The following is a 25,864-nucleotide window of genomic DNA, read 5'->3' as shown; positions in this document are numbered from 1 at the left end:
TCATGTGATCAGTATGGCACTGTTGTGGACCAGAATATATAATTTCCCTTTACTGAAAAGCACAAGCCCTGGAGCAGATTCTCCATATAGATCACTGCCCATTGGATATCCGACTAGTAGCAAGTGCAGCTTTCGATTGCCTGGGATGTATGGAAGGGGTTTTACCAGTGAAAGTTTAAGATACTTACCGTAAATTACTAATGTACTGCTACATCCTTTCTACTTTCCTCCGTACCTTTGCATGTCGCACTTTTAAGGATAAGACCAGAGCACTCTGCACAGAAGATCATTGAAAAAGATACCAAAGGTGCAAGTGTGGGGAAGCCTGCATAATGGCCCCTCCCCTGCAAGTTACTGGGCTCCCAATCAACAGTTCCTTTCTCTGTGTTTGGTAAATTATAAATTAATCACCATAGTGACTAACGTACTCCTAGTCCATAGTCCCCTTTCCTCCATACTGTATGGGCGTCCCTCGTTAGGGACGGCAAACATAACCTTTTTCACCCGAAAAATATTTTCTTCCCCTTTAAATTTGGATGCGCTTGGGGGAGCGGTTCTGGGAGTATGCGCTCCCCGACTCCACCCGCCAGCGACATTCCTCAGTCCGTTTTGACGCGTCAACAATACTACAATTGCTTAATGACACAGGTTTATCGCAGGGGAGGATGGTGGGACGTATGTAGGAAAAGGGACTATGGACTAGGAGTACGTTAGTCACTACGGTAAGTAATTTATAATTACTCCTACATCCCGTCCCCTTTCCTACATACTGTATGGGTGATTACAACTGAATGAAGTCCTGGGGAGGAGATTTGTCCCTCTACGAAAACAAGACTTCCAACCTGCCAGGCTAAATGCTGCATCCGACCTGGCACTGGCATCCAAGACTTGAAAAAGGCTGATAGGGAAGCCCAAGTAGCAGCTTTGCTGATTGTCTGCCATGGGACGTGTCTTTGAAAAGCCACAGCGTGGCCTTGGCTCTGATGGCGTGGGCATGCATGTTTGCTGGCAAAGGCCTATGCTGACCCTCATACACCTCCTTGATGTCCATCACCAGCCACCTTGCTATGGTAGCCTTGCAGGCTTGACAGCCTGGTTTTGACCCGGTAAAAGTGATGAACAAGGTATCCGATTTACGGAAGCTCTTTGTCCTGTCCAGGTAAAATCTTAGAGCCCGTCTGACATCCAGACAGTGCAATACCTTTTCGAGCCTCATCCTTTGGATCTGCTAATAATGTTGGGAGTACTATCTCCTCGTTAATGTGGAAGGAGGAAACTACTTTAGGGAGAAAGGCAGGGTGCGTTCGGAGTACCACCTTGTCCCGGTGAAATGTATATGCCTCTGAAGCCTCCAGGGCCTGAATTTCGCTGCTCTTGCATTCTGATGTAAGGCCAACCAGTAGGGCAGTCCTGATAGTAGCCAGCCTAATATCTGCTGACGCCATGGGCTCAAAGTGTTGGTGTGCCAGGGCGCCAATTACCACGTTAAGGTCCCATACCGAATGTGGACATTTGACAAGAGGATATAATCTGGTTAGACCTTCCAAATGCCTTTTAACCACTGGATTGGAGGAGGAGAACATTTTGTCTCCTGAGTTCTTATATACCCCAAAGGCCACCATATACCTACGGCAGGTGTCTACCTGCACACCTGAGTTGGCCAGATGCATCAAGAAGGATAGCACATCGTCCAGTGAGCATGTAGGGGTCAATCGTGTTTGTCTTGGTCCAGTGACAGAACCTTGTCCATTTGCTCCTGTATTGACTACTGGTGGAGTCGCTTCTTGCCCCTTGTATGATAGCCAGGCTGTACTGTGACAAGGAACAAGTTACTTACCTGAAACTGTTGTTCTCCAGCATGGGTCTGGCATGGATTCACATGCTCATGAATATTCCATGTCGTCAGGCTGGGAATCCTTGGCAATAGAAAAAACAGTTTCAGTTTCGTTTACAGTCGGTCTCCCATAAACCAATCACTGAGCTCTGGGTCATACTGCCCCCAGCCAATGACTGCCCTCTACCTAAACCCCTCCTCTGGCAGCCATCTTCAGATTTGGTAACACGTTAAGTGGCAGTAGGACCAAGAGAAGAGCTGCAGAGGGGCAGGTGGGAGGGTTTGCATGTGAATCCATGCCAGACCCGTGCTGGAGAACAACAGTTACAGGTAAGTAACTTGTTCCTTCTCCAGTAGGGCATGGATTTACATGCTCATGAATAAAGAATATATAGCAGTACACACATGCACAACGACGGCAGGTGGCAAGGCTCAAAAGAAGCAATATCTTAACTCCTCACCAGGCTCAACTTCAAGCGAACAGGTTGCGCAGCACTGCTTGGCTGACTCTGGACTCCTCCCTGGAATCCCCGTCGACGCAGTAGAACTTTGTGAAAGTGTGCGTCGACCTCCACGTAGCAGCCCTGCAGATGTCCAGCAGGGGCACACGAGACAGGAACGCCGTAGTAGCAGCAATCACTCTGGTAGAATGGGCTCTCGGACGGCGAGGCAACAGTCGGTTTGCCAACTGGTGACAGTGAGTTTTACAGCCGGAGAGCCACCTAGAAATGGAAGCCTTGTACAGGGCCTTTCCATGGTTCACAGGACCAAAGTTCACAAACAGCTAAGAAGTTTTCCGGAAACTCTTTGTGTGGGCTAAATAAAACTTCAGCGCTCTAGCCACGCCCAGCGAGTGCAAAGTCCTTTCAGCCGGCGACAAAGGCGTTGGAAAAAAACACAGGTAACACCAAGGGCTCGTTTAGATGAAAGTCCGATGCCACCTTGGGCATGAAGGAGGGGTGCGTCCGCAGCACCACCCTCGTCTCGTGGAAAGTCAAGTAAGGTGGTTTACAGGATAGGGCCTGGATCTCACCCACTCATCGTGCTGAGGTGATGGCCACGGGAAAAGCTGTCTTCCACGACAGAAACTTGAGTGGGACAGAATGCATAGGCTCGAACAGGGCTCCCATGAGCCTAGTAAGTACCACATTGAGCTCCCACGCCGGGCCGGAGCCTTCACCGGCGGGAACGAGCGGAATAGTCCCTTGATGAATTCCTTGACTAACGGTGTGACCACAAGGAGGGTCATCCTGGGGATTTGGTGTAGAGGGAGATAGCCGCCAGATGACCCTTGATGAAGGCATGAGCCAGCCCCAATTTAGCCAACAACAGCAAATATGGAAGTACCTGAGGGACCGTAACCCTCAGAGCGTTGATCTTCTGGGAACTGTACCAAATTGCGAATCTCTTGCATTTGAGTCCGTAGCATTTCAAAGTAGATGACGCTCTGGCCTTGGCAAGTAATTCCTTGCAGTCTGCCGGAAGCCCCCAAATTTCTAATGCTTAAGGAGACAGGCCTTCAGGTTCAGCGATCCTGGGCCGTGGTGCAGAATTGCGCCTCCTTCCCTGGAGAGAAGATCCACGACCACTGGTAGCTTGACTGGAGGGGACGACGACATGCTGAGAAGGTCCGGCTACCAGATCTGCCTTGGCCACACTGGTGTGACGAGGATCATCCTGCACCGGCACCGTCTGAGTTGATTGAGGACTTGAAGAAGCAACCGCAACAGAGGGAACACATACAGAAACAGGCCGTCCCAGGGGAATGAGAATGCGTCCCCCATGCCAGGTGACGGCCCAGTGCCACAAGTCCTGCGCCTCCCTGGAGAGCGCCAGGGACCTGGTGCACCACTGCTTCTGGATGTAAAACATTGTGGTGGTATTGTCTGTGAAGAACCTCACCACTTTGCCCTAGAGGGACAGCAGAAACTGTGAAAACATAAAAATTGATATGAGGCTGGGAAGCCCAAAGGAAACACACCAACACAGGTTACAAAGGACATACAAAGTGCTTTATTTAAAAGCTACAACAGTTACCAAAGTCAATTGACAAACGGATAGCTATTCGGCTCTCAGAGTAACGTAACGAACTTCAACGAGGGTTCGATGCATTAGTAGAGAGACCGTACATTGGAATACTTGAGCTTTTATATCCTTTATTCAGCCCTTGGCCAACCCCCCTCGCGGGTTAACCATTCTTGGGACCAGGCCTAGGGTTCCTTGCCAGGTCAATCCCATAATGTATGCATTTTGATCAGTTCCGCTGATACAGTTGTTCATTTACACATAGGTCAGGGATAGGACAAGGTCTCAGTTCGTGACCCCGACAAGTGGCCTGCAGGCATATTAATTATTTCGTGTGTGTGGAGGTCACAACGGCCAGAATCTCACTCAGAATGTCAGTCGGCCTCCATTTTGATGTTCAGGGTGACTTCCACTTTACAAGAGAACCTAAAATGGCAGCTAAATCCAAGATGGCGACTTACACAACTTTTCGTTAAGGTCAAAACCTTGCCGCGGAATCTATTTACATGATATTTTAGACAACTTGGCGTAGGCCAATACACATTCAAATACTGCGATAGGAGGCATAATATCATTTCAATTCCAACAAAACGACTTGAGGGCCCAAAACACTGCCCGTAGTTCCAGTACATTTATGTGTAGCGTCTTCTCTTCCGGCAGCCACAGGCCTCTGGCGTGAAGACATCGGATGTGGGCTCCCCATTCTTCCAGAGACGCATCTGTCGTGACCATCTCCTGGTACGGGGGGGCTCTGGAAATCCGTGCCTCCGGAGATATTGGAGCGTACGCCCCACCATCTGATCACTCGTCGGAACTCTTCGTCGAGCGTGATCCTATCCTGGAAGCTTCCGGACACCTGGACCCAATGGGCGTTGAGGAACTCCTGTAGAGGCCGCATCTGTAACCTGCAGAGCCGAATCAGATAAATGCACAACAACATTATGCCGAGCAGCGACTTGATGGTCCTCACCATGGCGACCTTCAGTGCCAACAGCCGTTGCACCTTGCCCATGATGGCTGATATCCTTTCCTCTGACGGTGACGCCAGGCATGACAGCGTGTTGAGCTTGGATCCCAGGAACAGAGCGTCCTGTGATGGAGTTAAGCAGGACTTTGCCTAGTTCACAGAGAAACCCAGTTCCGTCAGAAGACGGACAGTCCGCTCCGTGTGTTCGATGGCTGTGTCCCTTGATTTAGCCCGGATGAACCAGTCGTCCAGGTAGGGGTAAACGTGGATCCCTTGCAGTCGCAGATGGGCTGCCCTGGCGCCAAGTGTGTGGAGGGTTGCGAGGATGTCCAGTGAAAGAAAGGTCTCTAGGGGGTACCTGGGTTGTATGGGCGCTAGGCGCCGGGCCCTCATCCTGGGGCCCCTCGTCGTTGCCTCCACAGATGGTAACCCTGTCGCCCCCGTCCTGGGGTGAGCCTCTGGTTTCCCTCGTTGTCATCGCCCACCTGGATGGTGTGGACGGATATGATCTCATCCTCAGCAGCTGAAAAAATGTCCATACCCTGAAAGCCTTCAACACCCCCAACCTCCCCTTCTTCGGGTCCAGCGAGGTTGGTCTCGGGCTGAGGTCCGGCATACTCTTGTCACGATCCATACCCATGACCACCTCTGAGACAACAGCCCCCTGACAGCAGTAAGGCAACACCTCCCCCAAAAGACTCCAAGGGCCTTAAAGACCCATCAGCACAGGACATGGAGTCAGTACTGGCGCCTTTGGTGCCAGGCTCATTATTCAGACTGAAGCAAACACCACACTCGGGACCTTGATCCCACATGGATACACACGTAGGACCTTGATCCAAAAGGGTAACGCTCACCGTGTCCAGCTCCAGCTCCTCAGCTTCATCCAGAGGCCTTCTTCTGGAGTCTTCGACCTTGACCCCATCAGTAATCTGCAAGAACAAGAACAGCATTAAAGGAAGCTTACCTGTGATCCATCCGCACTTCCTCAGCGCGGCGGTCACCCCATGCCCGGAGTGCTTCACTGCCTGCAAGAACAAAGAACAGCATTATCAAAGAACGCTTACCTGCGAGTAGCGGTTCCTACGTTCGTCCGCACTTCCATCAGCGCTCAACGGTTTCTCCATCACCGGAGCGCTCCACGACCTGGAAAACTAAAGGACAGCAGATTAATAACCCGCACTCAGCAAGCAACAGGTTTTACATCGTGCGACGCTTCCTGCAAAGGTAACAAGCTAAACACACCCAAATTCACTCACATGAATAACCGGCAGGTTAGCAACTAAGTCACATTAAGCAGCGCTGCTCTTCGCACTAAACCACTTACCTCAGCATTATCGTCCGGCGCAGCAGCTCCGCCATCAATAACACCTGTGGAAAGACAGAGAGACTTAATTCAACATCGAAAAGACAGGTGAAGGAACTGAACTAAAAAGACTTACCTGAACATTATAAGCAGATAAACAGAGTCGGTATCACAGACGGACTGGACCCGACACAAGGGCACAGGACCAGTGAAGCAACTAGGCCCTCAGACAGACCTCAACTATCACGCACCCCTGCGCAGAGACGCAGGATGGAGAGCACAACATACAAGGAAACAAGGTGAGGCAGAATCTTCAAGGGAAGGGGATTGATCAGTGGGAGGCGGGGGTCCCTATCATAGACTTGATACCTAACCTCCATTCTCCTGTCATAGGATCAGTACACCAGCCAAAACACAAACAAGCAGAAGGGGTCAAGGATAGTGCACAGCCTATCATCCGGTGTCATGTGGCGCTCCCGTGGATACCAGGTGAGCGTAACACCTCTTCTCCAGGGTTTTCTCAACTGGCTTGCTCGAAGCCTCCATCCTGGGAGGAAGAGACACCCTGGCCGTCGTCCGGGTACCCTGCGGGTCTGCCCCTACGGCCTTCGAAAGCAAAGCCACCACCACCTCTAGGGAGGGCGACGGTTTTGACTGGTGCACCTGGGCCTTCAAGGAGAGGCTGGCTCCCTTGTCCAGTTTGGCCTTCTCTTTCGGGGCCTTGTCGGACCCCTTGTCTACCTTGGCCTTCTCTGTCGTGGGTGGGACAGACACTGCACCCTGCCTGGCCTTCTTCTGCTTGGCCTTCTCCAGATTCTCTCTCAACTTCCCCGGGTGAGTCGATTTCCTCTTGGACGACGATCCAGAGTGGTGGCTGAAGATCAATGCTGACTATCGCGGCCTGACTGTCGCCGGACCCACAGCAGCGGCAACCTCGACAGAAGCGGACTCGCAGTGCTTAGCCTTGTGGTGGACCCCCACGGGTTGGGCGCCCTCAAAGGACTTACAGGCCCGCTCAGGTTTGCCAGATCCTAGAGAGGCATGCCTCTGGGTGCCACCCGGGGTAGAGGCCTTGGACTGCAGCTATGCTTCCAAACGTTGGCGTTGATCCTTCACTGTGCGCTTCGAGAAGCCACAGCAAAACTCACAATCCCCCTCCTTATGCGTCGGGTGCAAGCAGTACAGGCGCTGGGAAGGCTTGTCGTCCATGTACACATTCTGCAAACTGTACTTGGAGCAAAGCTTGAAGAGGGAAGCGCCGTCCTTCTCGTCCAACATGATCCACACGGTGTAGACCTGAAGAATCTTCTGGAAGCCTCCAAGAAGAATACTCGATGAAAACAGCCCTTCAGGGGTGCTGAAAAAAACTGAAAAACGGGTCCCCGTTAGTCGGAAAGATGATCAATGGAGCACAGGGGCTCAATTCACCGAAAAATAGAGTTTAACTCTTAAAAAGCAAAAAAGGCAGCAACCAGCTCGAAGAACGGAGCACGAGGACTCCCAACACTTGAAGGTGCAGTAAAAATCTGAAGATGGCTGCAAGAGGAGGGGCTTAGGTAGAGGGCAGTCGTTTGGCTGGGGGCAGTATGACCCAGAGCTCAGTGATTGGTTTAGGGGAGAAAGACAGTTTGTAAACAAAACAAACAGTTTTTTCTATTACAGAGGATTCCCAGCCTGACGGGGAATATTCATGAGCATGTGAATCCATGCCAAAGCCCATGCTGGAGAAGTGCAAATGCTTCAAAGTGATCTGTTCAGGAACCAAGCTGCCAGGGCTAACTTCTGCAGTGCGGGGTGAACCACTGTGCCCCCTGCTGGGATAGTAAGCGGGCGGGTCCCAACGAGAGGCGCACGGGGGATGATCCGCAAGTCTGAGAAGTTCGGAGAACCAAGGTCTTGCCGGTCACCAGGGGGCTACCAGGATGAGACGAAGGCCCTGTGACTCCCTGACCTTGCGGATGACCCTTTGAATCAGCGGAATGGGGGGGGTGTGGGGGGGTAGCATATGCATTCATATCGTTCCACAGAATCTACAATGCATCCCCCAGCGATCCTCTGCCTTGCCCCAGCCATCAGGCGAACTGATGGCATCTCCCGTTGCTCAAGGTCATAAATAGGTCTACCTGAGGGTAACCCCACCTGTCAAAGAGCCCCCTAAGGACCTCCTCGTTCAACTGCCACTCGTAGTTGTCGATCCCCAGCCTGTTGAGCCTGTCCGCTTCCAAGCTGGATTCCCCCAGAAGATGGACTGCTGACAAATAAATGCTGTTTGACAGTGCCCACTCCCAAATATCGATGAACAGCCTACAGAGGGGCAGGGACCTGGTACCTCCCTGCTTGCTGATGTAATACATACAGGTGGAGCTGTCTGTATGCAGACAGACTTGCTGCTGATAATGGGGAGGAATACTTTGAGAGCCAGCCAGTTGGCCATCATCTCGAGCCAGTTGATGTGTTCCAGCTGTTCCTGCCGTGACCATACGCCATAGACACTGGTTGTCCAGCATAACCCCCTCTGCCCCCCATCCCTCTAGGAAAGAGTTTGTGGTAACAGTGATCTCCGGAGATGGGTGTCTCGACTCGCCTAACATGGAAACTCACGGCTCGCCTGCCATGGAGAGTATGGAGGAAATAGAGGAAGGACTATTCCCTGAGAATGCTGTACGCGGTCTAGACGTTTGATGCTTGCCGGCCATGTCACCATGAGCAATAGAGGAAGGACTATTCAGCCTTTATCTTCCAGGAAGCAACTAACGCATTTGCGTTGCAACTTCCAGTGCTATGGAAGGTAATCCAGCGCTCCTGTGTGTGTGCACTCTTTGCCGCTCCCAAACGGCATACCCTTCGTTTCTACCGTTCTCAGACGGCTTGTACTCCTTGTGCCTTCTACTTTGCCTACCTCTTGTATTCCCCTTCTTCCCCGTGCAAGCTTGTTCCATCTACGCGAGGTGCATGCCACGCTACCTTTCCCTTTCACCTCCAGTCTCCGAGTTTCCATCTGTCCGTGTTATTCAAGTATTCAGATCTTCTCCCGGAGAGATCACGGAACACTTCATCAACTACACTGTGCATTCTGGGATTCGTTGTCCATTTAGCCATAACCATCTGCCAGGGTTTTTCGGCAAGGCTTTTCCCTGGCCTGGGGTGGGCTCCCCGGGGTCCCCGCTGCCAGGCAAGCTGCATCTCTGGCAAAGTGGCTCCGGTGGAGCTCACTCCCATCACTCCAAACAGGGGAAAAGGACATGTATGAAGCCCAGCGATAATTGGAGACAGAGAAAGAAAGAGCTATCTTCGGACGGCTCCAGGGACACAGATACAGACAATACCTTCAAGACATCAGGTGAGGAGGGGGTTGGTGAAGATATTAAAGATCAGACAGAACCTGGGTTCCAGAACGGTCTGCCCGCTACCAGATTGATCTCTGCACTCCACCACTCCAGGATCGGGTGTAGGTGCTGTGGTGTGCTGACTAGAGCTGCCTGGGAGCCCATCTCCTGATTCCAAGAGGCTGAGAAATGCAGCTGCAGTCTCCTCATTTTGAGTCGTGTGTGTGTGGCACAGCCAGGAGACAAGCCGGTATTATTCCAAGCAGGTGTTGATACCACCATGCTGAGGTCACTGGTCTGAGAAAATGCTTTGTGGCCTTCTTAAATGCTGTGATCTTGTCTGCTGAGGGGAAGATCCTCTCTGTCCTCGTAATCCAAATCAGCCCCAGGAATGTTAAGGACTGAGTGGGGAGTAAGTGTGACTTCTTGAGGTTGATAGAGAACCCCATATCGTATAGCATGTACATGAGTGCTGAAGCTGTGTGACGTACTGCCTCTGGAGACTCAGCTCGGATAAGCCAGTCTTTGTGGTATGGATAAAGGTGGTGGCCCTCCGCCTTAAGCAGGGCTGCTACCGAGTTCATTAACCTCGTAAATACCATTGGGGTCTAATTGAGGCCAAAGGGGAGGGCTTTGTACTGAAAATGAAAGCCCATGATCCTGAACCTCAGGAAGGAGCAATGGGGCTCCCAGATGGGGACGTGCATGTAAGCATCCTTCAGATCCAGGGAGCACATACAGTCTCCCCCACAGAGAGTCTCTGCAATAAGAGCTGGAGTAACCATCGCAAACTTTTGAAGATGTAGGGAAAGGTTCAAGGACAAAAGGTCTAAAACAACTCTCAGGCCAGCCTGATAGTTCTTCTGAATGGCAAATATTCGGGAATAGAAGCCCATGCCTCGTTGCAAAGCTGGAACCTCTTCCACCGCCTGACTAGTAATGAGCGAGCAGATTTCTACCAAAAGTGTTGCCGTCCCAATATGTGGGAGTGGAGGGGGGGAGCAAAGAGGAAATGGAGGGATTGGCAGGCAGAAGCCATTGGAGACTAAACAGAAGATCCATGGGAGAGGAACCTTGCCTGCCGAACAGAAGGGCAGGTCAAGCCTGCCCCCCACATGAGACTCGTGGATCTGGATGACGTCACAACTTTTTACCCTCTGAGGCTGGAAAAACCCTGTGTGAGAAGACTTGTGCTGTCTGGTGCGTCGCTCTGAAAGCCCCAGTGCCACCAAAGGTACGTTCTCTATCAGAGCACTGGTGGCTCTAGCTATAGGCCTGGGCGCAGATTTTGTCAGGATTGACAAGGATTTAGCCGTCTGTGAGATATTATTTTTGTCAAGTTCCTCGTCCGTGGTCGAGTGGAATAAGCCCCCCCCCCCTCAAATGGCAGCTTGAGAATGCGCTCCTGCATATCAGGGTAAAATTTGGTCGTCTTGAGCCAAGCTGTCGTCCTCATATCGGTGGCGATACAGATCGCTTTACCAGCTGTGCCAATGTGAGCCACTGTAGACTCCATGATCTCTTGGGCCACAATGTTGGCCTCTGCCAATCTGACCTTTAAGCACGCCTGACTGTGCGCGGGGAGCTCTGGAAGGAAGTCTCCAATCTCAGTTCACAGCTTCCGATTCGCTGCTGCCCGAATAGTGTCAGCATTAGCCTGGCGTAGATGAGTGTGGCATTAGGGTACATCTTTTTGCCGTATGATTCCATCAGCTTTTCCTCCTTCCAAAGGAGCGCTGACGTTGGAGCAGCTGACGAAGACTGTGGTTTGGAGCAAAGGGGAGGCCACAGCTATAACTGATGAATGCGGTTGAGGGTGCACCAACGGAATGAGGGAGCCCCCTTCCGCCTGCCTGTATTTGGCATCCAGGCACTTATTGGTCGGCTGCGTTGAGTGCGGCTTCACCCATCCCTTCTTGGCAAGGGCTTCTACATCCTTTTGCATAGGGATGCCAGTTATTGTGGCAGGGCGAATTGTCAGCACTTCAGCCAGAACCCCGCCTCAGGTTACTCGACCCGAGGCTGGGGAATCCCCACGTATTTTGCTACACCCACCAGCCTCTCGTGGAAACCTTCGCTGACTAGGGAGTATCCTGGTCCTGCTCCTCGTCTGTGACGCCTGCTGTGTCCTGCAGGTTCGGAGCGGACAGATGTGTGCTCGGTGCGGGCAGCTGTGGCATACTGACTGGCAGTGCCGGGGGCTGCTGCAGAGGCGGAACCTGCATGACTGGTGTGAGCAAGGGAACCAAGGGTTGAACAGTACCGGTGTCTGCAACACCATCAGAGCCTGAGGTGGTGTTGGGGGTAGCAGGTCCTTGATGGTGCCCATCTGCGGTGACTTCATGAGGGTAAGGAACTTTTTGAAAAACCTTACTCGCATGCAGGGTAAAGGGCCTGGAGGCATGGGAGCCGTGCCCTGTGGTTGCGGAGCTCTTGGCGGTCCTTGCCGCACCATGCCGAGAGCTGCATACCTCCCATGTGCATGTGTGGTCGGGTATGACGTGGACCAGGTCACCGGCCACCTCGACGTGCGTTCCCATGCCTGCTCTCCAGAAGGAGGCGTCTCCGGCGAGCTGTCATCTGGTTTGGCCTGGTGGGCATTCTGTCATGCCCCGCGCCACGTGCCTGCTGCGTGGTGCTTGAAGAGCCACGCCCAGTCTCTGCTTGTACGCTTAGAAGTGAAGGCTCAGAACATCCCTGCACCTCCGGTAGAGACCTAGGAGGTGGAGTGCCCTCAGCCACGACGCTGGTAGTGCTACGTGCAGGCGCCCCCTCGGGTATGATCCCGGTAGTAGAGCAAAGCCCCTGAGGGATGTCCCTGGTACAAGAGTCTTGCTGCCCCTCATCGGTGGGATCAGGAGAGTCTTGCGACCCACACTGCCTGTTGGCCAGTAGCTCTGGGAGCCTCGGTCTCCTTGCTGGTCTTAGGACCTAGAAGGCCCCTCCCACTCGGGCGCTCCTGTGGGAAGGAGATGCCCTTGCAGGGTGCAGAGGAGAACAGGGCACCTACCTTCGGCCTGGTCTTCCTTCTCACGCAAGTCTTGAGGTCCTCTGGAGGTGATCTCTCGAACAGCTCCCTTCACCTGGCCTTGCGATTCTTGAGAGCTTGTGGGGTCAACGCATTGCACGCAGAACAGCCGTCCCAGCTGTGGTCGGGGCCAAGGCACCGCAGGCAGAGCATGTGAGGTTCCAACGTGGAGATGGAACCCTCGCAGGCCGGACACCTGCTAAAACCTGCCGTCGTCATGTGCTGGGGAGCAGTGTGGCACCAGAGGACAGAGTCGTCTGTGACAATCTAGGAGAAAACAGAGAGAAGAAAAATATAAATTTTTCGGGGAAGAGCGCGTGGAATTACAAGGCCGGGGTCCTATCCCAGGAGTGCTGGCGAAGTGGTCTGTTCCCGTAAACGCAGAAAAGAGGACTGGGGAGTGGCACCGGTAGGCAGTGTCAGGGGAGCGCATACTCCCAAGGCAGCGCCCCGTGTGCTTCCAAATTTAAAGGGGAAGACAATTTTTTCTGGTGAAAAAGGTTCTGTTTCCTGTCCCTAGCGAGGGACGCCCATACAGTATGGGCAAAGGGGACAGGACGTAGGAGTAGGAGCACTCATTACAGCTCTCATCCTCGGATGTGTGTTAGGAAAGATTTCTCTTTTGGCAACTTTCTCTCCATAGTTTTATGGAACCCCAAACATTTTGCTTTTGAACCTGTCCCGACTTTTTAGAGGGAAGTGAAGCTTTCCGCTTCACTTCCCTTGGCTTTCGCTCATTTTGTTATTGAGAAACTGATCAGTCCTTCAGACTATCAGTACTGGGAAACTACGTTTGGCTTTACTTTTTGTAATTTAAAAAAAAATATTTTTTGAGATTTTCATTACATCATAACATATGGCAACAAAATCGTGTGACAGTACTACGCTTGCTAACCTTAATGATTTTCCATTCTATCCGAATGACCACCTCTTACTCCTCTCGGCTCTCACCCCTCTGTCTTCCACCACCCTTTCCTACCATCCATCACCGTTTCTCAGAAGGAGGAATGTTCCCTCTGTATGGTGAGCCAGGGGTGGTGCAGCGTCCATCCATTGTACTGCCGTTAACCTTTTTACTGTTATCAGGGCTATGCTTATTTGTTCACCTCTGATCAGCTAGATCCCCAGTAATGACCACTTAGGTTCCACCTCCAGAGGGTTCTCTAGGCGTTCGACTTCTTTTACCACTTTTCACCAAAACTCCTGTATAGTTGGACATTCCCATATCATATGGTGAAACGTCCCTGTGCAGCCTTTGGGGCAGGAGTCCACCCTCCCTTTCCCTCCCCATCCTTTTCAGTCTTTCACTGGAGTAATAGGTCCTGTGCAGATAGTTGAATTAGATCAACCTCAATCTCGCTGCTATGGCTACCTCTCTGGGATGTTGCAATGCCTCCACAGTCATCACCGACTATCACTCCCATGTCTTTCGCCACCTTTGTTTCAAGTCCTATAGTTGCCTTCTAACACGAAAGGATACGACCTTGGTAAATGGAGGAGATCCGTTTTGCGGTCATTTCTCAGTCCAGTATGTACATTTCAAGAGGTGAGGCAGCTCCTATGCTCCCTAATGTGTGGAGCCAGCGCATTTCTTAACTGCAGGACAAAGTCACGTGCTCACTTTTTAAGTCTTGGAAGGGTATCATATTGGGTGGTTGGACTACAGCCGCCATGTTTGTAATGCTGCTTCTTTTCGGCTTGCCCGCCCATCTAAAATGATGTATCCCCTTGATTAAGGGGCTTTCCCACACAGGGGACATTAATGTAAGCCGTATGCCCCCACCCAAACTTTGTGCCAGATTACATACCGTTTCCGGCTGCCCTTGTGACTTGTGGGATTTCCCTTCCCCTTCTCCCCTGGTATAGAAATGTTTTCCAGCATCCCCCGCCCCTCCTAGCAAATGAAATTCCCTGTTGATTTGCATTTGCACCCTTAAGATATTTCCACCCATTCGTCACTGCGAGTTGGGAGGCCCAGCAGGAGAAATTACTCAACGTAATGTTCTATAGATTCTTCTCCTGCAGAATTCTCATCTGATAGATATCCCATCCAGCTTCACTGCTTTGGAAATTTTTTGGCAGGGGGCGTAGTGGACCTCGACTCGGCCATCGGTCTGTCTTGCTTAGGGCTCGATCATCATTTCAGGACGCGACATCAGGCGTCGTATAGGAACTCTGTCACTACGCCCCATACCTCAGTTTGCCCCTATTTACCCTGAAGCTCGCCATGCTGCATAGGAAAACTGGGATAACAATGGGCTAATAAGCCCACACGAAGCTACAATAAAAATAAGAAACGATTTATTTGGGATACTATTTAACAGAGAAAAATTCCATCTCAATGTGGCATGACGTTCTCAGTAAAAAGATCAGACCCTTGATATCACAATCCAAAGTAATCTATGCAAAATACTGCAAATTTTCATTAATTCCCCTCATCGAGTTCTTTACTTTGAAAATTGAAAGCGTAATCCTGTATTCTCTTGACATATGTATGGGTGAAATGGGCCCAATTCTGGACCAACTGCAGGGTACTGCCCTGAAACGTGCCATGTCGCTTCCGATGTCCCTCCCCAATGCGATCTTGAGGCATGAATTGGGTCTAGTAGCACTGTCTACTCGTTGGAAATGGCGACTCCTAACCAATTTTGCTAAGATCAGGCATCCCACAGCGAACTCCCTATATGCCGAGTTGAATCATACCATTACGCTGTCACCTACGTCTTCCATGGCTCTCTATGTGTCAAAAATGGCTGGTATACTCAAGACGGCTAACATTACCGTGGACGATGTCTATCATAGACCGGGCTATGCTAAAAAAAAACTTTTTGAACTTGATTGGTGCACAACCCTTGATAAAATGGGATCGTACTATCTTTACAAGGAATACCAATTATTCACACGTAAACGTATCCCTAGACACGACTACATTGTGCTTTTTCCTTGTAACTCCACGCGGAGGACGTATCTCTGGTTCAAACTCAATTTGTTTCATACTAAAGAAAGAGTAGTAAAATGGATCGGTCACAAGCTGTATGCCTCCAGTCCGCACTGCAGATTTCCCATGTGTACCGAACCCACTGAAACATTAAAACATCAGGTTTTAAATTGTCCCCATTTTAGGAATCAAAGATCGTTATTATTGATGGAATTTGTAAACATTAATTTTATTGATTGCCTACCTTTTCTTTGGGACAGAATGATGCGAGGTAACCATAAACCGTTGATATATGCTGTAACGAAATTATGTAAAGTGATTGCAAGAGAATTGGAAAAAGACTGTTACATGAATATCTCTTGAATCACTTATTTTAACTCTCTTCTTCCTTGTAAATTAGTATGAAATTGAGGATGTATGTACATTTGAGCGTATAGATAACCCCATTGTGTATTCCTTTTGTTTTTTATGTGTTTTTCATTATGTTATAGGAATTAATGGGTTTTAAACTTTTACTTGTATGATGTCTTTTTAGGTCTATGCATTGTAAGACTTCACGTTTGTAGGCATTTGCTGTAATGCCTTTTTTTATTATATCTTCTTTGTAAAGTCTCTCTTACTTGTTAAGAGTCAAACACAAATAAAATTTAAAAAAAAAAAGAAATAAGCTTCCAACCGAAAGAAGAACCTTGTGTAAGACACCACAATCAGTAGCGTCACAAAATAAACATTTTAAAAAAATAAACATGTGGCATGAAAGACAGAAAACAGTCACCAAAGGACCATTACCAAGTCGCAACCCAAGAAAAGATGCGCACCAACCATCGACTTTCTGAGCGTGAATGAGGAATCTGCGGGAGAAGAATCCATAGAAAGAACATTACGATAAGTAATTTCTCCCTCAATGGATTACCTTTCTCCCACAGATTCCTCATCTAATAGACTTCCAAATCAGTAGGGCAAAGGAGGCAGGCAGAAAGTTAAACTAACAGGTTTGCAGCACCACCCTGCCAAAACGCTCATCAGCAACGTGGGCAACATCTAAACCAGAGGTCACCAAACGGTCCATTGCGGGCGACTAGTAGCTCGCCTGAGCCTCTTCAGTCGCCCACGCTGGAGATACCGAAAAATAAACACTTTGAGGTTAAATTATTTAATGTTGTGTTTTGCGGCTATTTTCAGTGTTCAGGATATAGTCCCAATTGCAGGCAGGGAGCTTGGCTGCTGTGCCTCGTGGAGCGCTGGTAAATTCACTGACATGTCAGTATAACGTTCTGCTTCTGCAGGCCACCTGTAGTACCACAGTTGGCCTTGTGTGCCCCCACAACACTGTCTTGCTTAAGGAAGCTGCTCTTGTTTCCCAGAGATGTCGGAGGGGCTGGGGCAGGATCATTGTGACCACACAATGAAAATATCACAGTAGCACTGCCGCTCGCCAGGAAATGTTCAAAATAATATTTAAAAAATGGTGCAATTTCTTTCATGTGGCTTCTTTCCAAACTCCACACTGTACATTTCCACTTTTAATCACTTCCATGACACAGGTACACCCACTTTTAGTACATTAAGCCATCCATAGACACGCTGTACAGTAGAAGCCTACCAGGGTAGCTCAGCAGGTTGACAGACCGATGCTGAGATGTTATATATTCAAAACTGCAGGTTGTCAATTGTATGACTTTTTGCAATGCCTTATAAAAAAAGTGCTATAAAATGTGTTTGACCAGGGTATGGGTTGGGTTGGTTGCTTGCTTATATTCACGGCGGAGGTAGGGATATTTCTGCCCCTGTAGTGAAAATCAAAACTGCTGTCAGAACAGAAGCATTTATTTGTGATTAACCAGTTTGACAAGCATATAACATCTTTATAAATATAACCTGTGCTAAAACACAGAGGGGTTTACAAATAACAGTATGTGTGGTTTCTGACAAGAAAAAAATTCAAAGAAAACTAGTGAACGCAAGAAGCATTTTTCAATTTGGAAATTACTTTTTTTTAATGGAAGTGTGAAATGCACATATGGAAAGCAATAGTGTGCCTAGAATGTAGAAAGCCTGCATAAAACGCAAAGGAAGGGGTAAAAAATTACAGGATATTTGTGTGGTAGTCCAACAAATATCTGTCTTTTTGAGACAGCTACTAATAAATAATAATGCAACAAAGAGGTTTTTGAAGTTCTTAATATAATCGTGAAGGCATATATTATTCCATCAGTTTATAGAGGGGGAAATAATTGGGCCAAAAAGAAAATTGGTAAAAATTCTGAGGTTTATAAATATCCCCAACCCGATGACGCCCGCTAGTAGCTCTCCACTGTTGGCCTCCACTACAAGTAGCTCTAGCTAACGTAAAGGTTGGAGACCCCTGATGTAAACTAGTGTCTAGTAAAGGTATGAAGAGAGGACCATGTTGCCGCAAGACAAATATCCCTAACAGGGATCCACCTTTGCAAGGCAGTTGATGCAGAGACTCCTCTAGTCTAATGCGCCCAATGCCCGAAAGCAGTAACCTGCCTGTAGACTGGTAACACTATGCCATGCAGAAGATGATCCAACGCGATAACGTCTGCCTTGTTGTCACCAGACCTTTACAGGCTAAAAAGAAGGCCACGAAGAGTTGGTCAGTTTTTCTGAATTCAGCCGTCCTTGCGACGTAGAAGATTAAAGCCCTCTTTGGATCTAGCTGATGGAAACGCTCCTCTTCCTTAGAAGGGTGCAGTGGCGGGTAGAGGACTGGAAGGTCTATGGACTGTGACAGATGGAATTCGGAGGTCACCTTTGGGAGAAACCCATGTCTTACCTTGAGCGGAACTTTCTCCTGAAGAAAAGGCAGGAAAGGAGGTTTGCAACATAAGGCTTGCAATTCACTAACCCGCCTAAAGGATGTTACTGCCCCTGGAAAGGCTGTTTTTAGAGAGAGGAGCCGCAAAGAGCAAGTGTGCATAGGCTCAAAAGGAGCTGCCATCAGAAATGTCAACACCAGATTCAAATCCCAATCCGGGACAACAAAGGGAGTTGGCAGAAACTTATCTACAAGACCCTTCAGTAATTGTTCCATCACCGGGATTGTAAAACAAGAACCTTGATCCGGGGACCTCTTAAAAACAGACAAGGCCACCAAATCTCCTTTGACTGTGGTGCCCCGAAGGCCTGCTGAGGCCAGTGACAGAAGGAACTCCATCAATGTAGTGGTAGGTTAAGAGATGGGATCCATTTCCTGTTCCTTGCACAACGCCTCTAATCTTCTCCACCTGCACGCATACAAAGATCTAGTTGATGGCCTGCGTGCAGCCAGCAACACTTCAAGCACCTCCTTCGAGAGGTCCCAGTCATAATATCTCATCCTCTCAAGAACCACGCATGTAGATTGAGGGACTCTGGGTGTGGGTGAAGAACCCAGCCTTCCGACTGAGATAGGAGATCTGGCCACCGAGGCAACCGAAGAGGTGGGCAGATGGTTAGATCCAGAAGGTCCGAGTATCACGTCCTCCATGCCCAGTCCAGGGTGATCAGGATCATGGGCGCTCAAAATCTTTTGAGCCTCCTGAGAACCCAAGGGATGATGGGAATCAGAGTTAAGGCATGGAGGAGAGGGAAGGTCCAATCCACCAGAAAAACATCCCCTAGCGCGCCCTTGGCCGGGAATTCCCTCAAGAAAAACTGTCTGCACTTCCTGTTGGACTCTGAGGCAAACCAGTCCATCGGTGGGGTACCCCAGCGAGAGAAAACCTCCTCTAGGACTTCCTGGCACACTTCCCACTCGTGTGAGATCGTGTTCTGTCTGCTCAGAGCATCCACCAAACAGTTCTCTGTCCCCACCAGATGAACTGCTGAGACTGAGATCCGGTTCTCCAATAGCCAGAACCACAGCTGCATCGCCTCCGTTCAGAGGGGGAGGGAGTACAGACCACCTTGCTTGTTCAAGTAGTGCATGGCCACTGTGCTATCCAACAGAATCCGGACATGCTTCCCCCCGAGGGATAGAGCAAACGCCCTTAAAGCGAACTTGATGTCTCGCAATTTCAGCCTGTTGATGTGCCACCTGGCTTCCGTTGCTGCCCACCTGCAAGTCCTCGCAGTGAGAGCCCCAACCCTTCAGAGACACATCCGTGACCACTCGGGCCTGAGGCCAGAAGGGTTCCCTCGCCATGATATTGTTGCGGTCTGTACACCAGATGAGGTCGTTGACCACACGTCTGGGCGCCGGGAGAGGATCCGAGAGAGCTCTGAGGTGCTGTGACCACTGACCTCTTAGGGGCCACTGTAGGAATATCATGCACAGATTGGCTTCGGGCACTACAAAAATACAGAAGCCCATGAGACCCAAAACGTAGGAAGGAAGCCTCTGGTAGAGTGGTGTGGTTCCAGAACAAGTCAACCATCTGTGCCATGCTGTTGGCTCGCTCATCGGGGAGGAGGGCCTTCCCTACCCGGGTGTCTAGGACTGCTCCAATCAACTGGAGCCTTGGGACTGGTGTCATATGGGACTTCAAGTTCAGGGAGAAGCCCAGCCTATGCAGTAGCAGACAGGTTTCCTCCCAATGGGACAAAACCTGTCCCGCCAACCTGCCTCAGATCAGCTAGTGGTCCAGGTATGGGAATACGTGGACCTCTAATCTCCTGAGGTGAGCCCCGACTAGTGCCATGAGCTTGGTGAAGACCCTTGGAGCGGAGGTCAGCCCAAAGGGAAGCACTTTGAACTGATAGTGCTTGTCCCCTATGAGGGACCCCAGGAACTTCCTGTGCTTTCAATGAATCAGCGCATGGAAATAAGCGTCCTGCAGATGTATAGACATCAGCCATTCCTGAAGCTGAAGAGCGTGTAGAATATTCTCTCAACTTCAACATCCTGAAGGAAGTTACTTACCTGTAACTATTGTTCTCCAGCATGGGGTCTGGCATGGATTCACATGCTCATGAATATTCCCAGTTGTCAGGCCGGGTGTTGGGCAAAGTCTGTATGCAGTACCCTCTGGGAACAATACAAACAACTACGACTAGCGGTATAGGCAACCCAATCTTTGGTATAAGCTTGTACTACACAGTTTGTAGCGTGTTGAGCAGCCAGGCTTATCTCAAGAGGGGAAATGTGAGCTGTAGTGAAGTTACACAAAGATTCACAGTTACAGGTATTCAAATAAACTCTTACACTCAAGGTTTCTTGCATAAACAATTTATCAGTCAGTTATAAAGCCTTCTTTAGAAGGGAGCAATAGAATAGTAACACACAAATACACTTCAATACTGTACACGCTGAGTTTCTGAATCAATAAAGACCCTTTTGGGATGGCCCAAAGACACAACCTACACCCACAGGTGACTTCAATAACAAAGGTGCTGGGGATATTAATATCTTAATGTTGGCATTCAGAACACTCTTAAAAGTTGGTAAAAGGCAATAGGTTATCAGAACAAGAGACCACAAATATTTCTAAGCAGGTAAGTACTTTAGATGTTCCTAGAAGAGTCATTCAGTTCAATAGGCTAGGCCAAAGTCAATGGGCAAAAGTCTTGGATAGGATGAAACACTTCTGGTAAGTAAATGGAAAAGTCTTTGCACAAGTTCTTAGGAGTCTTTGATGAAAAGAAGAATCAAATGTAGGGCCACAAGCTGATTAGGCTTGAGAGTTGTAGAAGTTTCAAGCACTTTTACAGTAAGAGGTAAGTTCTCTTAGACTTGTTTTACAGTACCTTGGTAACAAAGAGAAGATGCAGCTGATTACTTCTGATCCTGTGCAGCTCTGCAGATCTCACTGTTCCTGGGCCTCAGTCGTGGGGACAAGAGGGAGGATGTCAGGGACTCCTGCAATGCACTGCGACTGTCAAAACCGGCAAACTTAATTTTCAATGGCTGTTTCGAGTTTCAGCTCCTCGCGTCTACCGCAAATAGCAACAATGTGATCCCTGGCAGTCAAGATGGACTGTCCTTGCTTCTGGGGTCCCACACTCTGCCGAGGGGGTTCAGGCTTGGTCAGTCCTGCTTCCTGGGAGTCCGGAGGATCTTCCAAAAGCTTTAGGCCAGCTTAAAAGCAACGCACACAATCTGGTGTTCCTCTCCCTGGCTATACGTTTTCAATCAGCAATTCTGTGGAAATTCAACCAGCTCAGAGATGGATGGCCATGTGGCTTACTTTGGAGTTGATTGGTCCCACCAACTCAAGGGGAGAAGTAGTCTTTGCAGGGGCTTCTCTGTCGATGCGAACTTGGCGTTTCGGCACTGTAGCAGGGCTTCACTGGGCAAACCAACATTCCAGGAGTTGCAGCAGGCGTCCTCTTCAAGCTCTTCTTCGGTTCGTTCGTCCAGTGGTCGACTCTGCCTTCCAAGCCAAAAGACTCGCCTTTTATTCAGTTCTCTCCCATTCATCCCAGCCTAGCTGTCACTCACCCAGCAGGGTGGCTGTCCTCGCCAGACAGTCAGCCAGCCAATCACCACAGAGTGCATTTGGGTCTCCTACGAGACTAAGCACAGGGAGTTTCAGGCACCTCCCTCACTTCCTGCCTACCCCAGACACTCGGGAGCCAGAGGTGGGCTTCACTCCTGAATCCCGCCAAAGGCACATATGAACAAAGAGACCAAACCTGGGTTGGCGCGCAGAGAAAATCTCCAGAAGGACCTTTCCACAAAGAAATAGCGAAAGAATACAACCGGCACCATTTTGACAAAGATGGCTCCTGCGGTTGCTTTACTTTGGTTGCGAATGCAGCCCGCGGTAAATGCAAACTATGGTAGTGCAAATGAAACCACTGCCACCAGCCATTCTGTGAGGAAAGGGTAACATAACAATGTTACATGAGCAGCTAGAAACAGGGGATACTAAGTAACCCCTCCAGCACTCTATTGTAAGATGGGGTGTGCTGGGTCTAGCAAGTTTGCAATGGTAAGTAAAGTCAATTTCACTTTACTGCTCTGGGAAACAGTAATTTATCCCAGAGAAGGTATTTAAACCTTGGGAAATCTGAAAGACTGAAGGTGCTGTGTGACACAATGTAAAAGATGATGCCTATGGAGTTTGTCGGACTCCATAACCAAAAGAAACACAGTGTATGAAAAATCACATTAAAATACATGAGAGAGTGGGAAAAAGGGTCACACTCCAGGTTAAAAAAATCAAGTCCTCAAAATCCAGCAAAGTTGCTTGGGGTCTCGAAGGTGGAGGGAATTAGCAAATTTTTGAGAAGTCTCCCCAACACCGGGAATCCTCGGTAAAAGAAAAAAGTTCACTTCACTTACAAACTGTATTTCTCCTCTAAACCAATCACTGTTCTCTGGGTCATACTGCCCCCAGACAATGACAGTGTTCTCCTTAAGCCCCTCCTCTGGCAGCCATCTTTAGATTTGGTAAGCACGTAAAGTGGCAGCATGGGGTCTGGCATGGATTCACATGCTCATGAATAACGAATACATAGCAGTAACACATTACACAACCACAGGAGGTGGCAAGGTTCAACAGAAGCAATTACTCTTACCTCTGGAACAGACTCACCACAAGCGACAGATTGCGTAGCACTGCTTGGCCGGATATGGACTCCTCTCTGGAATCCCCGTCGACGTAGTAGAACTTCGTGAAGGTGTGTGTGGACCTCCACGTAGCAGCCCTGCAGATGTCCAGCAGGGGCACACCAGACAGGAACGCTGCAGTCGCAGTGATCACTCTGGTGCAGTGGGCTCTCGGACGGCCAGGCAGCGGTTGGTTCGCAAACCGAGACAATGCGTGATGCAGCCGGAGAGACACCTTGAGATGGAAGCATTGGACAAGGCCTTCCCATGGTTCACAGGACCAAAGTTCAAACAGTTGAGAAGTCTCCTGAAAACTCTTTGTGCGTGTCACGTAGAACTTCAGGGCATGAGAAACGTCCAACGAGTGCAAGGTCCGTTCAGCCGGTGATGAAGGCTTCGGGAAGCAACAAAGGTGTGTTGAGGTGGAATTCTGACAAAATCTTTGGCATGAACTGAGCGGTGCGTCCGCAGCACCACCTTCGACTCATGGAAAGTCAGATATGGCTGTTTGCAGGATAGGGCCTTGATCTCACCCACCCTCCTGGCAGAGGCGATAGCTACAAGGAAAGCTGTTTTCCACGAGAGGAAGTTGAGAGGGGCCTGATGCATAGGCTCGAAGCGGGCCCCCATGAACCTCATCAGCACCACGTTGAGTTCCCACGCCGGGACAGGAGCCTTCACCTTGGGGAAAGATCGAAACAGTCCTTTGAGGAACTCCTTGAAGAGACGGTGAGACCAAAAAGAAGATCGTCCTGGAGACCTGGTGTAGTGGGAGAAAGCTGGCAGATGTACCTTGATAGAGGCATGCGCCAGCCCGGCCTTGGCCAACGACAACTAGTACAGAAGAATCTGCGGGGCCGTGACCCTCAGAGGGGTGATCTTCTACGACTGGCACCACGCAGCGAAACGCTTCCACTTGGGACAGTAGCAATTCAAAGTCGACGATGTTCTGGCCTTGGCAAGGACCTCCTTGCAGTACGCTGGAAACTCGTATCCTCCAAACTCTAGGGCTGCAGGAGCCAAGTCCTCAGGTTCAGCAGCCCTGGGTCATGATGCAGGATTGCCCCCCCCTTCTCTGGTGAGAAGATCCAGGACCACTGGCAGTTTGGCCGGATGCGACACCGACAGGCTGAGAAGGTCCGGGTAACAAATCTGACTCGGCAACGCCGGTGCAATGAGTATCATCCTGCATCTGCACCGTTTGAGTGTGTTGACTCGTAGCAGAAGAGGCAATGGCGGGAACGCATATAGAAACAGACTTCGCCCGGGAAGGCGAACACATCCCCATGCTCCTCGGTTGGTGGAATCTGCGGGCAAACTTCTGCCATTTGGAGTTTGCTGCCGTTGCAAACAGATTGATCTGGGGCCTACCCCACTTGATGAAGATGCGGTCCACCTGGTCCTGCCGAAGTTCCCACTCGTGGTAGCAGCGCATCACCCTGCTGAGGGAGTCGGCGATGGTGTTCTTGACTCCCGCCAGGTGAAAGGGGATGAGGAACATCTCTGATCTGACGGCCCAGTGCCACAAGTACTGGGCCTCTTTGGAGAGCGCTGGGGACCAAGTGCTCCTGTGCTTCCCGATGTAGAATATTGTGGTGGTGTCTGTGAAGATCCTCACCACTTTGCCCTACAGAGAGGGAAGAAAAGACTTTAGGACCCAGAGCACTGTCCATACCTCCAGGATATTGACCTGGTGATCCTTCTCCTCTGGCAGCCACAGGCCTCTGGCGTGCAGATGTCCGGTGTGGGCTCCCCTGCTCTCCAGTGAAGCATCCGTGGTGACCGTTTCCTGGTACGGAGGGTTTTGAAACCCTGGGCGATGTTGGAGCGAACACCCCACCACCCTATTGCCTGACGGAACTCCTCGTCAAGCAGAACCTTGTCCGCAAAGCTGACACCTGTATCCAGCGAGCGTCCAGGAACTCCTGAAGAGGTTGCATCCGTAACCTGCAGAGCCCTATAAGGTAGATGCAAGACGACATCATGCCGAGCAGTGACTTGATTGTCTGCACCGTGGCGGTCTTCAGTACTAACAGCCGTTGCACCTTCCCCAGCATGGCCGCTACTCTCTCCTCCGAGGGCCACGCTAGGCAGGAGACTGCTATGAGCAGCACGCTCTGCTATGGTGTCTAGCAGTACTTCAGATAATTGATGGATAATTCCAGATCTGTCAGAAGCTGGACAGTCGTCTCTGTGTGTCTGACGGCTAACTCCTGCGAACTGGCCCAGATAAGCCAGTCGTCGAGGTAGGGGTACATGTGTATCCCCCCCCTAAATGTAGATGGGCCGCCACTGGTGCCAGGCACTTCGTGAACACCCTGGGGGCCGACTTCAGGCCGACAGGGAGGGCCTTGAACTGGTAGTGCCGTCCCGCACAACGAAGCGTAGGAACATTCGGTGGTTCTTGTGAATGGGCACGTGGAAGTAGGCGTCCTCCAGGTCCAGCAACGTCAAGAAGTCTCCTTCCTCCAGTTGGTCGAGCACATGCTGCAACGTGTCCATGCTGAATTTTTGGGACTCGAGTTACTTGTTGAGGCGTCGCAGGTCTAGAATGGACCTCCAACCCCCAGTTTTCTTTTTGACTAAAAAGTATCTGGAATAGACTCCAGAGCCCCGGAGCCATCGTGGAGCCATCTCCATCACCCATTTTCGTAGCATGGTCCATACCTCCTTTAAGAGTTGAGGGATGTGCTTCTCCTGACGGGCCACCAGATCGATCCGTGGACACCTGTGCTGAAACTCCAGGGTGTGTTTGTGGGCAAGAGAGTCCAGCACCCATCTGTCGGTGGTGATCATCTCCCATTCACTGACGAATCCAGTCAACTGGCCTCCCACTGGGGTGCGCGCCCGAAGTCCCAGCGGTTCAGGCTTGCTTCAGCGCTCTGCGTTGAGGGCGACGGTGGCGCTGACCACATCCACGGTAGGCCTAGTAACGCCCTCTT

The 25,864-nt window shown here is 50.2% G+C and overlaps 1 protein-coding gene across 1 annotated transcript in view; it reads right to left on the bottom strand.

The window, feature by feature from the left end:
- Positions 1-25,864, bottom strand: part of LOC138569235 (BOS complex subunit NOMO1-like) — a 1,101,991-nt gene that overhangs the window by 83,574 nt on the left and 992,553 nt on the right. The window lies entirely within an intron of this gene.

The sequence above is a fragment of the Ambystoma mexicanum genome, chromosome 2q (genome assembly GCF_040938575.1).
Source record: "Ambystoma mexicanum isolate Mex_15411 chromosome 2q, UKY_AmexF1_1, whole genome shotgun sequence".
Taxonomy (NCBI): domain Eukaryota; kingdom Metazoa; phylum Chordata; class Amphibia; order Caudata; family Ambystomatidae; genus Ambystoma; species Ambystoma mexicanum.
The sequence above is the reverse complement of the archived record's forward strand: the minus strand, read 5'-3'. Positions and strand labels throughout refer to the sequence as shown.